Genomic DNA, 14,725 nt, shown 5'->3' on the forward strand with positions numbered 1-14,725 from the left:
TAATTTGAATGATTGCTAAATGACTGGTTGTATGTCAAGGACTACCCATATAAGTCTTCACATTTTTTTTCTGCATAAAGAAAATTAATCTAAATTCTTAAGCACTAAAAAATTAAGTTGCACATGGGTGGGTTATAAATCGTAGCCGACAGAATTGAAGGAGGGAAGCTTCAAGTCAGTTTTAAGTGTTAGGATAACAACAATCAAGGACAAACAAAATTCCTTGTCTAGCATCCGTAGGCAGCAATTCTGTTACAAGTTATGTAACAAATCCCAGGTGCAAACTTGACATCAGCGAAAGACAGTTTGTGAGGATAAAGTTGGTCTCAGCAACAATCTCCATTGATTCAAGGTCTCAACTGCACAAAAGTTTCTTTAGTAAACTTCTTAAGATGAACTTGCAAACCTCCATTTTCATCAGAGACAGCTAGTATCATTGAAGCACCACATAAAAATTTACAGGCTGTTTTGCAGAAGGGATGTGTGGAGATTGAGACCAGAGTGAGATGCTGAATAGACATTAAATATTTATTATGACTGTTACAAATGCAGTAAGGTGTAGCTTCCCACATTTTGAAATTAAAAAGAAAAAAAAAACACACAAGGAGAATTAATTAAGAATCAGTTATCTAGTTGCTCTATTTTCAATCTAGAACTGTGACAGCAGGCTATTCATATTCAGAGCTATGCGGACATCTCAAAATAGAGACAATTTAGACAAAAATCAATAATACCTTCATTCTCAAGATGTGTTCTTCAGATCAGCAAGAAATAATAATCATTATACTGCTCCTCGGAAATCTCAGCAGATTCATGTTTCCTTCCTACTGGTTTAACTTCCAATTCAGATAAGGATTGCTCCATTGTTCTAAAGTCAGAGGCAATATCACAATTTTTTAATTTTTTACCACAACTATTATTTAAGAAGCCAGAGCTTTACAAATTATCATACCATCAAAACATTTTTGCAATTATAAAGCTAATCAAACTTGCTTGTTGATCTTAGCACATGATGCAATTAAAGATCTAAGAACAACATGCAGATTTGCAGCCATAGACCTGGTGGCTGAAAGAGCAAATTGTGACAATTTGAAACTTTCTTCTCATGTTCCATTTAATAATGTTTCTAGAAAAAGAGACCTTTATTTTATAACCAATAGTTTCTTACTATCGTATTCAGTTAGAGATGCATCATTTATTTATATTGTGTTCCATCTCAAAGGCACAACCCAGAGGCATTATAACTATTTGTCATTTTGCATCTGAGAGTATGAAATCACACATTTGATGTTTTAGTTAAATGAGCTTTTGAAAATATTATCAGCAGATGATTTTGCTCTCGAAAAGAGGAACTCAAAGAGTGTGCACAATGAAAGCATTGTGCAAACAACACAATGCACAATTATGCAAAACCAGCTACATAAATGTGCAACAATAGAAGCATTAGGCTATGAAGATAAGGGCTTTTCTTTTGACTTAGGAACATGTACAATAGTCAACACTGCTTTGAGTCTGAATTGTAAAAACTTCCCAGTCTTTTGCAAGATAAACATCCCAGCTCTGAACAAAAGTGGTAGAAATCTTAGTGGGTCAAATCTAACAGAGTTGACACTATTTTAATTTTCAAGACGTAAAGAGCTACATTATCCATAAATTACAGTTTAATTTCAGCTTCTTTTTTTTTGCTTACACAAATAACTTTTCAGCCTATCTAAAAGAAAACCTGGTTTTCAGAATTTCCTGTGTATTTGTGCATGATATGCTCATAAATTATCTAGATTAGGAAGGTTCATGTTTTGAACACGATTCAGAAAAAAGTGCTTTGGATTTTACATGATCATAGCAGCATTTTCCTACTTATTAATTGGAGGAAACATGAAAAAGATATGTCTGCTTTTAGAGTCACATTAAAGTGAAGGACTTTTTAAAATAGCTACTTTTTTCTTTTACAGACTAATGAAGGAAAAAAAAAAGGAAATCACTGCTGAATAGCAGACAGGTATATTTCCTGTGAATCCTGCTTGAAGTCTGCATAGCACTAATCTACCTTGTTTTTCTACGTATCCTTGTGGTATGTCTAAGCACTGTGTTATCCCTCCTGAAAAAGAACTAAATTGTCAAACTACCCTTAAACTCCCCCTCCCTTTTATTCTAAGGGTTTTCATAAAAAGCAGTTCATAGATTGAAACAAATATTTCATGCACTCCGAAGAGTTATGCCTCAATGAAAGAAAAAATATTGATTGAAAACTGAGTTTGGGATTTAATCCAAAATGTTCCAACCACATAATATATCTAGCTATATTGTTTCATTTCATTTCATGTAGTCATTATATTCTGTTTACAAGCCCCACCATTTCTCCCAAGAGAGTTTTAGCTTTAATATGCTAGTCCAAAGTTCATTTTGTCATGGTCTACGCAACCTCGGCTAGACCCGCTAAAGAAAACGTAATGCCACATACTGTGCTATGCACTGATAGGCAGTGGCTACTCCGAAATCAGAGGTTTTTTTAAAATCCAATCACCGAATGTTATAAATTGTGAAGTTTGTGACTGCCCATGAGTTTGTTCTGATAGCAAATTAATCTTGAAGCTATTTTTGAGAGGGAAAGGGGTGAACCTGCAATCAGCATGGAACAGTAGCATGAGTAAAAAAAAGTGTGCAGTATTCCAGCTGTTTTCAGATAGGAGTCCTATGTAGTAGCAATGCAGTATTCTCTGGTACTTTCAAATAAACTACATTGCAGATAGTGCTTGTGAAGCTTTGCTCAGAACTAAGAGCTGATAAAGGGGGAAAAAAGAATATAGAGAACAGTCATTTATTCTCAGGACCTATCAGGGTTTGCATAAGCTACATATAGAAATACATATAGAAATGCTCTAGCAAGAAAGCAGAAACCAGTTTATTACATTTCATCCATCCAGAGAAATCTATTTCCCACTTGGATCTGATTGTGGAGCTTTGCAGTAATTGTCTTCTTCTTGTACTTTGTACTGTGAAACTCTCATCCATAGGAATATATTAACTCACGGGCTCCAGCATATCAACCCTGAAGTAATCCTTTCAAACAAACAGATGGATTCAGAATCCAGTCAGTCTTCAGAGTTAATTCATGCACTGTATTTGTCGCGTGAGAATGGCAATGGTAATACAATATATGTTATGCTAAAATATGGATTATTTAACTGTGATTTTTTTGAAGCTTGATTGATACAATGTACTATTTCAAAATCAGACCAAGGGGATAGCTATATGGCAAACCTTATTTATGACAATGTAATGGTGGAGATGAGATGGTTAGAGGTACCATGCTAGGAATCAGGATATGGTGAGTTCTAATCCTGCCTGAATCTTAAATCAATTGGCTGATTTAGGGTCAATTAATCTCTTAGCCTTAGGAAGAAGGCAGTGGCAAACATTGCCACACACACGCACACACACACACACACACACCAAAAGCAAAGCGGCAATGACTACTTCAGTATTTGATGCTAAGGTCTTCTACTCCAGAATTTGTTCAAAGAAGAGCATTAACTTGGCTGCTGAATTAATTCATTTTTTCTGGGTTTGCACAATATAATAAACCAAATAGCATATGTTTGCACACCAAAGCCATCACATACCGAAAAAAAAGGGGAGGGAGAAATTTAACCAGCTTGAGAAGTAATCAAGGTTAGTATTGTCATTATGCAAATGATGCAAATCATAATGTTGCATGCAGAGTCCATTATACAGGTCAGCTAAATTAAGGTTTCACTGTACTCTGTAAAGATTAAACAGACATAACATCAAATTGTTTCACTCACATCGGCAAGGTACCCCTAAAAATTTGGTATGATGTCCCTAAGGATTTGAGAATGTAAGTTAAATAAAATATTATTATTGAAAAATAGGCTAGGTTTCTCTTGGGAATTTTGTATACCACACAGCCCAGCTCCATTAACCAGCAGCCTGCTTGATAACTATGTTGATCATTATAGTGTATATTCTGAAATAATAGAAAAGGAACCCAAGTATTGATCCCACCGCATGAAGACACATAAAATACAGATTTGAACTTCCATTTCAAAATAGAAGATTGTAGCCTCTAAATATCTTTGGGGAGGGTTTCCCCCCACTCTCAACTGCCATGCAAAAGTCAATATTTCTACTTCACTTTCTAACTATAACTTTGGCACTATTATAAAGGGGAGTAGAAATTGGCTGTGTGTTGTAGAGCATCAAGTGTCAGAATATGAGGGGGGTGGGTGGGAAAGAACTCCAAGATGGGGCATTCTGACATATAACCAGATTAAGTGGATAATTCATTAGCAATTCTAATCTACAGAAAATCCCTAGCAAAGAGGTCAATCCACTCCAATGCAAGGTTAACCTGGTGATGAGAGATTTAAACAACTCTTTCATAAGGGTTTTCCTTTCTTGTATTTGTTTGGGAGTATAATCCTTTGACATTAGACATTTATAATTCTTCTGATTGTTTGCTTTTCATTGCTGCTTTGATTGGAGAGTGAAAAGGAAACCTTAAGTGAAAAGAGTGGATTTTTCTGGGTTTGTACAATATAATACAGTAAACCCTTTCTGAGTGATCAAAATCAAGATTCTCTCACAATTCCCTGTATTGTTTTCCATGGAAACACAACTAGAATTCTATTTACCTATATTTTCCAGCTATTTGCATTATTCTTTAGCTTGTAAAACAATACAAATGTGTTTCTCTGTGAGTGTGCAAGTCTATTGCCCTATAATATACTGAGATTGCAACTGAAATTCATCTTTAGATGCATTAAGAAAAACTCTATATTTTGTGGACAGTGGAACAACATGAAAAGAATAAGTATTAGCCTTTAGCTGGGAATTCGGTAGCCCTCTCTGACTCACATCCTGCCCTTTGTTCCTCTGTGATTACAGTTCTTACCCTTTGTAGTGAACTTAGGTTGAAGGACAGGTTTGGATCAGATAGTAGAAATTCTAGCATTTGATGCATATGAGCCAACAATGTTCAAAGCAATGTTTCAGAGTCATTGGTTACTCGCATATGATTTAGTGCTGGCGCCAAAGGCTTTTCACTGTTTTGAAATAATATAAAAGAAGCACACAACACTGCTTGAAACAGCAGCTTATTTTGAGTGGCTGGTGAGTCTGCGGAAGTCTAGATCTGCCTGGATTATTTGGAAAAAGAAGACAAAAGCATAGTACAGGTGAGTCAGAGGAAAATACAGAACCTCACAATACAAACAGAATGACGAGTAGAAAGGAATTTGTATGTCTGGCTTTATTTTCAAAGGCCCGGCACCAGATTCCTATTATGGGAAAATGCCACAGTTAAAAAGGAAGGAAAGCAGACAGTGTTTGTGATATTTGAAAAAGGACTAGTGATGTCAACAAAATAAGATCTTTGATGGAGAAACTGTCCGAATTCAGCACAAGGATTCTTGTATGATGGCACATGTGTAGTGCATGAGCTCTATTAAATTGGTGACCCAACCAAGGTGAACATAACTCATCATTCATAAACTTCTGACTGCAATTGATTCAGCTGTCTTCTTGTATAATAGATAAATAAGAATAAATGAAATACAGATAGCAGCCATAATGATTATTCAGGGCTGTAAATTTTTTCTAGAAGTGTTTATAAATATTGTTCTTTGCATACTGCAGTCCAATACATTCTTGTTCAAATGTGAGTCTTAATTGTTCCAAAGTAAGAAAGTAGTTGGGCTGCAGGCTCCTCTCTTTCCTATAACTGGTTTATGACATATAAACAAAATATCAACATTAAAATCACTTTTTGAATTGTCCCCATGTTGCATGCATTGTCATATGCTTGATTAGTTCACACAACTCAGTGCTGCTCAAGTAAGTAAGTCCTACATGCAAAAATGGGTAATATATAATCAGAAGAAATCACTGAAGAGAGAGCAAAATAAAAGAAGCAGGATAAAGAACTTAAAATAAATTGTGATTTCAGCTGTTAAGAAGATAAAAAACAATCTGGCTTTGGATTTCTTTGTTATGTAAGAAAGAGGATTGGAAATAAGAAAATTTTGTCAAATATAATGAACATTGCATGTAAAAATAATCTGCCCGGCATTATGTTTCTTTCATATCAGCTTTCTTTCCCCCCCGCCCTGCCCCATTTAATGCATTTGGGGTATACAGTATTCAGAATGCAACATATTGTCTCAAGAAGAAAGTGAAAAGATAATTTTTAGGCTTGGAAATCAAGATTATCATGGCTGCAGGTTTTGTCTTGAATTTGAGAGGTCAAGCTGAACTGTATTTCTGGGATTTTAGGGACGGAAAAGTATTGCTTTGACAAGGGGACAAATTTCATAAGAAAATCACTGAGGCTAATACATGTCAAACATGCAGGTATATTTTTTTAATGCATCACTTTTCAGATAGTACTTAGATAATGATCACCATGACAGTGCTTTACAAGAAGTACAGCTTCACATATAATTTGATTCGTTGGTCTATTGTGCTTTAACTGACTCAAGAAAGGGAATAATAACAATTCCCTTTTTCAGTTTTATTGTTTTCTCTTTTTGCTTTTTGTATGCATTGTTTTATCCTTTGTTTAAAGCTCCCCAGAGTTTTGCTTGCAAGATGGACATTGGACAACCAGATAAGCATCTTAAATAAATCAATCCAAAATTGTAAAACGAGTATTATTTAGGAAATGTGACTCATTCATAACTAGATTTTGACAAATTGCTTTGCTTCTATCTAATTGATTTAAATATCACAATGCCCCAGAAAGATTCCAAAGTGAGGAGATGTTAAGGAATAGAACAGCTTCTCCTGACAAAATAAGAAACATGCTGTGACCTCTTGTAAAGTATTCTGATAGTATTTTGTGTGTGCATGCGTGCAGTCTGCTGCTGATAAATGATTGTATACAATTTCCTGTACAATTAAGAGAAAAAAATGTCCTCATTAAAGAGGACACATTTAATTTGTCCCACCATGTTTTTATTCCTATCAGCTGTGTTTTCTTTATTGATGTGATTTTACTTAAAATATACTAAAATATACATGTGTCGTTGCATTTTATGTCCTTGATACAGATTCAGGTTCACCAAGTCACTAAGGGCTCTTTCTCAGGGCCACTAATTCAGAAAATATTATTTGCATAAAATTTGCTACCCATGGTCAGAATTCATATTCTTCCCCCGAGCACAATAATAATAAACTGTGTTTAGTTAGTGTACTATACTTCAGTACAGTAAGGTATAAAGCACAGGAGCCGACTTCATTTATTTGAATCCCATCAAAAGTTATCAACTGGTGGAAAAGATATAACAAACCATTCTTTTTAATGTGATTTGGGGATAGGCAAAAGGGGCAATTTGATAGATTGCTAGACCAGCAGGTTAGCCATTTGTCAAAACTTGTTCTGTTTTTCAGAAGTGCTTTCTGCTGATGTTTTCAAAGAGAAGTTGACTACCAGCTGTCATCAGTTGACATCAGCTGGTAGTCTGGGTCCCTTGGGACTTGTTTCAGTGCTATTCCAGGAAAGTGCTAAATCCATGTTCAAAAGCAGACTGAACAACATTTGTTAAGTTCAGGGAACTTGCTGTATAATATATAGCAGGAGAGCAGCAGCTCTCTTTATAACTTGACAGTGTTGTTCTTCACTATCATCATGGGCCAACTGCTGTTTCAGCACATGATGTAAAAAGAATGGCAACCCAAAATAAGTAAAAAAATATCTGAGAAATGCCAACCTAGCATGAGCAGGAGTTTCTGGCACCGTAATACTGATTCCTACGCTTGACAAGCTGTTGAAGTAGATGATCTTCCAGGGTCTACTGCACTTCTTATATTGTTCTTCCTTTTAAAATGTTAATAGTGATTGTGTTTAATTTTGTCTGTCTTTCATACATATTCTGCCTTTTGGTATTGCTATGTAGATTATTACATCTATGTATCTCGTATTCTGATTATCATATAGTTACAAACCACCATGGAAACTCACTGAAAAATCTTGGGCTAATCACTCTTATTTAGGGCAACCTATCAAGATTCACATCTGAACTTTGCAGTAAATCTTTTGTCACAGCATTGAAATCAGGTGGTTGTAAGACTTGATGACTATCTTACCTGGAAACTCCTGGTTCTCATCTAGCCAGTCTCAATTTTTATACCATCACTTTATTTTCTTCTTCCTCTTCTTTCTGTATTGGGCTTTTTTTTATTTTTGGAGGACCAATAACTAGATTGTTTTATAACAACAATATAAAAAAGATATGTTTGTTTAATAAATAATGATATACGTATTTTAGCAAATTAGATAAAACAAGTAAGTTTAAATTTCTCACCCTTCCATTTAAGGCTTCTGCATTAAGTTCAGCTTTTTGCCAACTCCATTGTTCTCCTCAATAGTGTGAGTAACTATGATTCTCTGAAATAATAGAGAATAGGTCTCAACATTCTTCTGTATGATATCTTTCAGATACTCATAGCCTTTCTTAGCATTTTCTTCTCAAGGCTGAACATTTCCATATCTTTCATTTTCTCTTCATAGACCGGTACGCTCACACAGAGAGGGCCTCCTCAGGGTGCCGTCAGCCAAACAATGTAGACTGGTAACCCCCAGGGGGAGAGCCTTCTCTGTGGGGGCCCCTGCCCTCTGGGATGAATTGCCCCTGGACATACGAAGGATCCCCGACCTCCGCGCCTCCCGTTGTGCAGTGAAGACCCTGTTATTCCAGGGATAATGATGGGATAAATGGTTTTAAATTGGTTTTAATGGGGTTTTAAAATTGGTTTTAAATGAGAGTTTTAAATTCGGCCTATGATTTAATTATTTTAATCTGCTTTTAAATTCTATTTTGTACACTGTTTTATTATGGCTGTTCACTGCCCTAGTCCTTCGGGAGAAGGGCGGTATATAAATAAAATAAAATAAAATAAAATAAATAAATAAATAGTTTCTTGTCCCTGATCATCTTATTACTCATTTCTGAATTTGTTCCAATTTGTTTGAATACTTCTTAAAATGTGGCACTCTAACTGGATATAATTCTTCAAGAGGAATGGTCTGATCATTTCATAATATTAGTTTTCTTGATTATATGTGATAATAACAGAATACATCTCCGTTCATGCAGCCTGATATTATTCATATATACAGTTATCTCCCATTCTCTAAAACTGCATCATACCTGATTCCATCATACCTCTAATGATGCACAACATGGAACAATTAGAAATAGAAATACAAAAACCATTCAGAAAAAGAATGCCAACACTATCTGATCAAACATCGCACAAGGAATCTATCAGCAATCTAACTCAAAGCATCGGAAAAAGCCAGCTTTGTTTGAATAGGATCACATGTGGTAAGCATTTGACACACATTTCCACCACCTCCAGATCCAAATTGTTGATAAAATATTAAAAAAATAAAAAGCCAAGAAACCAGCTCCTAGCACTCCACTGTAGAAAATGTAACATTAATATAAGCTTTTCCTGATTAAAGAGAAAAATTCTGGGTCCTAGTTTCAGAGAATAAAAGGAAATATCAATGAAAAAAGCATTATTATTCATATTACATGTATGTCTGAATGTATATAGATAGAGACAGAGATAGAGTAGAGATAGAGACAGAGATATGTGTTTTTCCCTTTTTTCCCATCAGGTCTTCTTTTCTACAGTATAAAAAAGTGATACGTGATCAAATACTTAAAAGAAAGTCTTGATTTTGGTATATGTATGTTAAAATTATACTGCTACAAATATACAAGTTTTCCACTATTATTTTTAAGTGGCTAGTGTAATCCCCTCCATTTTTTTGGATTATGTCTATATTGACTTCTGGAGATTGCCTGGACAAGTCTCTGCAATTTTCTTGATAAGATTTCAGAAATGGTTTAGCATTATCTTCTTCTTAGGGCTAAGAAAGAGTGATTGGCCCAAAGTTATCCATTGATTTCATTTCTAAAGCATGACTAGAACTCAAGATCTCCTACTTTGTAGCTTAGTGTCTTATCACTACATCAGACTGGCTCTCATTTGACATCCCCACTGCTCTTTCTAAATAAATTATTTTTATTCTCCAGCTCTTTCTTACTATTTATTGCTGCTCTTTTTCAGATGTTTAATCTTATATTCTTTTTTTCTTAAATCCTGTTGCTTTTTCTGAATCTGGGTTCTCTCTCTTCCTGGCCTATACCTTTTAAGGATTTTTCCATCTAGGTTATAATGTTAAGTAATACAGAATTCTATCACAGCTTCCTGATGCTGTGTGTTTGTTTATAGTTTCATGAATCATTATTAATGGTTTTTTTATGCCTTAAAAACCAGTCTTTTAATTTATTTGTTAAGTCTTCCTGCCTTCAAGAAGTAAATGACTTAACTTCCACAACATTGATTTGATATGTATCTAATTATATCCACCTGGACTGTTAAATCAACCATAGAGCAATCACTTCCTACAGCTGCCTTTAGTTGAATGCTCTTCTATCCCTTGCTGGAGATCTATGGCATTAGACTCTGAAGAGGAAAGTTACTTGTAAGGTGCTATTTCTTTGAATAAGGGAAGACGGACATAGCTTTTTTTTAAACCTTACTGAAAGGAGCCTACTCAATGTTAATGATACTGCTGCTTCACACTGTTTTGATTCATTAGGGCTGGTGAATAAAGGAAGATAGCCTTCATTACCAACCACTTATTAAGAAGGGACATGCATATGCCACTTGTGTGGGCAATTGAGTTATTATAGAAAAGTGATAGGATTTTTAAAAAATTGATTGTCATATTCTCAACACATCCCAAACAACTTCTTTTTGAGAAATCCATCTTTTCTTCCTCATTTGTTTAATTCTTGATAGCTTGCTTTTCTCATCTTGAGTGACAATAGAATCTTCTAATTATCTAATTAGCTATTCTTGTCAAACTCTAAGAGCATCGGTTTTTATTCAAGGAGTATCTAATTTACCTGTTTGTGTCTGTTTTGCTCATATGCAAGGGTGTGGCTAATATCTTTCTGCTTATCTGCTTTCTGTATAGTGTCCCCCACCCCCCCTGTGAAGCCTATGTGCTGATCCTACTCATAGCCTTATCAATTGTGCATCCTCAGGAGAAAATATCTGGGGTTATAATAGGAGTTAGCTAAGAAGTATCTGAAGGTACTAATGTGCTCCCAGATCAGAGAATCCAGCAGGTTCTGACAGGTTCTGGAGAAGTGGTAGGGGAAATTTTTGAACAGTTTGGAGAACCAGCAAATACCACCTCTGGCTGGCCCCAGAGTGGGATGGGAATGGAGATTTTGCAATATCCTTCCCCCAAGAGTGGGGAGAGAAAGGGGATTTTACAGTATCCTTCCCCTGGAGTGGGGAGGGAATGGAGATTTTTGCAGTATCCTTCCCCTGCCCACCAAGCCACGCCCACCAAGCCACAGCATGCCCATCAAGCCACACCCACAGAACCGGTAGTAAAACAAATTGGATTTCACCATTGTCCCAGATAGCTTTTCTCCCCTTTTTGGGGAAAACAGTGGAGAAGGGAATCATGCAGAAGCTTCAGAGGGTTTAGAGAAAGCAGATTATCTGGATGAATCAGTGCTTTCTTCTCTCCTTTTAAACATCAATATGAGGCTTCTGAACGAGCTCATCTGTCTCCATGGGGTGAGGTATCATTAGAATGCTGATGATACTCAACTGTACACCTATTGCCTAGGCAAATTAACTGTTACCCTCATGTCCTAATCCTGGTATCTGGACTCTGTGAGAGTCTGAATAGGGAACAATAGGCTTCAGCTGAACTCTGTCAAGACTGAGTGTGTTTAGTTTTTCAGACTTTCTGATTTAAGGACTATACTTATAAAAGCCATCTTTTATACTGGATGGGGTTACACTACTCCAGACAAACCCAATGCATAACCTTGGGGTTTTCCTAGACTCAAGACTCCTACTCAATGAGAAGGTGGCAGTTGTGTCTAGGTGGGTCTTTGCATAGCTTCGTCTTGTATACCAGTTGTCCTGCTTATAATCACCCATGCCTTAGTCACCTCCAGATTGGACTATTCAACTGTACTCTATATTGGGGCTGCCCTCAAAGAATATCCAGAAGCTTTAATTGATACAGAATGCATCAATTATGTGATCCTAGAGAAGCACATACTACACATCTGCTCTATGTTGCCAGTTTGCTTCTGGATCCAATTTATGGTGCTGGTTTTAATCCTTCTTGGCCTGGGACTGGGCTATCTAAAGAACTTTCTTTTCCCATTTACATTAGCCCACTTCATCAGGTCTTGTACAGAAGGCATGCTGCAGATACTATTAGCAATGGATCTACATTTGTGGATTCCAAGATATATGACTTCTGTGCTGTGACACCTTTCTTATGGAACATCCTTTCCCCTAAATTAGATTAGCCCCATATCTTTTGACATTTTGTAAGACCCTCAAGACTTGGTTATGTGAGCAGGCCTAAGGCTCCCTTGGAACCAGACACTTAGCTAGATGGCTTTATTGTTGAGGGTTTCTTATTTCTTATTCTTCTTCAACTTTGATGCTATTTTGGTTTTTAAAGGATATTTACCATTAGGATCTTTTATATTTGTCTTTGCTTTTCTTATAATTTTTATCTATTGTGCATTGTCCAGAGTTACTTGATAAGATGATTGGTTTTATAAATGTGGTAAATAAATTTTTAAAACTGCATGGAAGCCATTACCCAAATTCTACTGGCAGATTTGTGCATCCTGGGCTATTCGTTTGCTCTCAAAGGATCGTTGAAGTGAACTATACTCATTTTTTTTTAAAAAAAAGTTAATTTAAAAATATGAAAAAGGCCAATGTATATATATAACTACTGTATAAAATACAAAATAATTAAAATTTTCAGACCTGGTCTTACATGGGCTAGGTTTCCATGGAACAAGTGGCTGAAAACTTATGGCATTATTTCTATAATATTTGCAGTAGATAGTTTAGGCACAGTAATCTTTCTGAGCAGATGGGTACATTTCAAATTTGGAAACATGTCACAAATAGTCACACAGAAAGGTTATTAAGGAGGCTGTGGTCAGTCTGGTATCTGAAAGCAATCTGGTATTCAGAAAATTTTCAGCACTTTTAGATAGGGCAAAAGCCACTAATACTTTATTTTAAATTCCAGTAATAGGAAACAGAATATGTAGGCATCTCTTTATCTTGTTACACCCTCCTTTCAGAATTATGAGATACTTTTTATAGATTCCTTAAATAAACAGGGCAATGCAAGCATAGGAAATCATAGAGGCAATGATAGTGGGATGAACTTTAATGGCTAAGAAATTGAACTATTAACATTGGTCAAGGATTGGACTAGATACAATTAATCTCTTAACTGAGATGTAGGTAGGTGACAAAAGTTTGAATGATTGTAAACAGGAAGAATTTTAAACCATGTATTCTTGTAAATCTACTATGTAAACATCAGTTTTAGCTGAGAAACTTAGTTTCTTCAGCTGTCAGAAACAGATCCAGTAATGCTGAGTGTGCATTGAAATAGCAGTGGAAAAGCAGATATGGAGAACGTAATGGAGAAAGAAAGCCCAGTTGCCTTTTGAAAAAGCACCTTTGGGACATAATGGAAAAAGACTTGTTCTTTTCTAAAACCCAAGGCGAAATGAGTAGAGGCTTTTTGTCTAAAGCTCCCATAGCATAAAAGTAACACAATAAACAGAAAACATGATAAATGAAAATAAATTTCTGTAATAGTAATGTGTACCCATCACCCAGTGGTGTCTTCTTTTGCTCTCAGATTCATTGTGCCAATTTATTTTGGCTTAGTTTGGTTTTTTCTGGGGTGGTGGCTGATGGGCATTGTTCCTGGTTAAAGGAATATTATTTTCTTTAGAGGATTCACAGTTATTAGATATGGAAAATCACAATATCCATTGCCACAGAATTCCTGAAAAGTTTGGATATCTGGAAATAGAGAAAAAAAAAAACACTAGATATAGATTTTTTGGAAATACCTAACACTATCTAGGAATATAATAGACTGCTTCTAATATTCTCTGCAGCTCTATAACTACTCTATGTATGGTCTAAATGTTTCTGAGCCTTATGTGCCAATTACCCCACCAATTATTTGACACATTACACAGGGCTTGGCACCATTGGAAACTGATATTAAAATCAAAGATATATTTTACGCAAGACAAGAAAGGAAAGAATAAAGTACTTGAAAAATAAATTTAAAAAGAGTTGGTAATAGTGATAGTTTGATGTTTGATTAGCTCTAGAAAATCTAAGTTCTAAATCTAAATCTATCCCTGGGTTAGATAGCTCATATGCTGTTTGTGAAAAGTGTTTGTTATCTATATTTATATATTTATGTATATTTAAACATTTTGGTCTTCATAAAACTAATTGTGTGATTTTTGATTCCACGTAAAATTTTCTGAGAAAAATGTTCATCATCTTATGATATTATTTGGTTCACACGTCACATTATGACACAGAGTATTTTAATTATGGTTTGTCTCAGGTTAGTGAATACCTTAAGCACTGAACTATGGTTTACAAATTTATCTGAATTCAATAGAGTCTACTAAAAAAACAACAACCCCCAAGGAAAATACATTAAAGCATAGCATGAACATAGGGGGTGGGTAGGCAGGATAGATATAGTTGCTGGTTGTGTGTCTGGCTTTTTCCTACCAGAAAATTGCTCATTTGAGGATTGCAAAACTGAGCTACACACTATGAATGACTGTGGCTT

At 35.5% G+C, this 14,725-nt stretch overlaps 1 long non-coding RNA gene across 1 annotated transcript in view; it reads left to right on the forward strand.

The window, feature by feature from the left end:
- The first annotated feature begins 1,681 nt into the window (after positions 1-1,681).
- The window catches only part of LOC117672732 (uncharacterized), a 93,235-nt gene continuing 80,191 nt past the window's right edge, over positions 1,682-14,725 (forward strand). Inside the window, exon 1 of the long non-coding RNA XR_004593337.2 lies at positions 1,682-3,145. This is a non-coding gene — a long non-coding RNA (uncharacterized LOC117672732). The remainder of the gene's footprint in view (positions 3,146-14,725) is intronic.

Source organism: Pantherophis guttatus, chromosome 3, assembly GCF_059756535.1.
Source record: "Pantherophis guttatus breed Tessera chromosome 3, ASM5975653v1, whole genome shotgun sequence".
NCBI classification, from domain to species: domain Eukaryota; kingdom Metazoa; phylum Chordata; class Lepidosauria; order Squamata; family Colubridae; genus Pantherophis; species Pantherophis guttatus.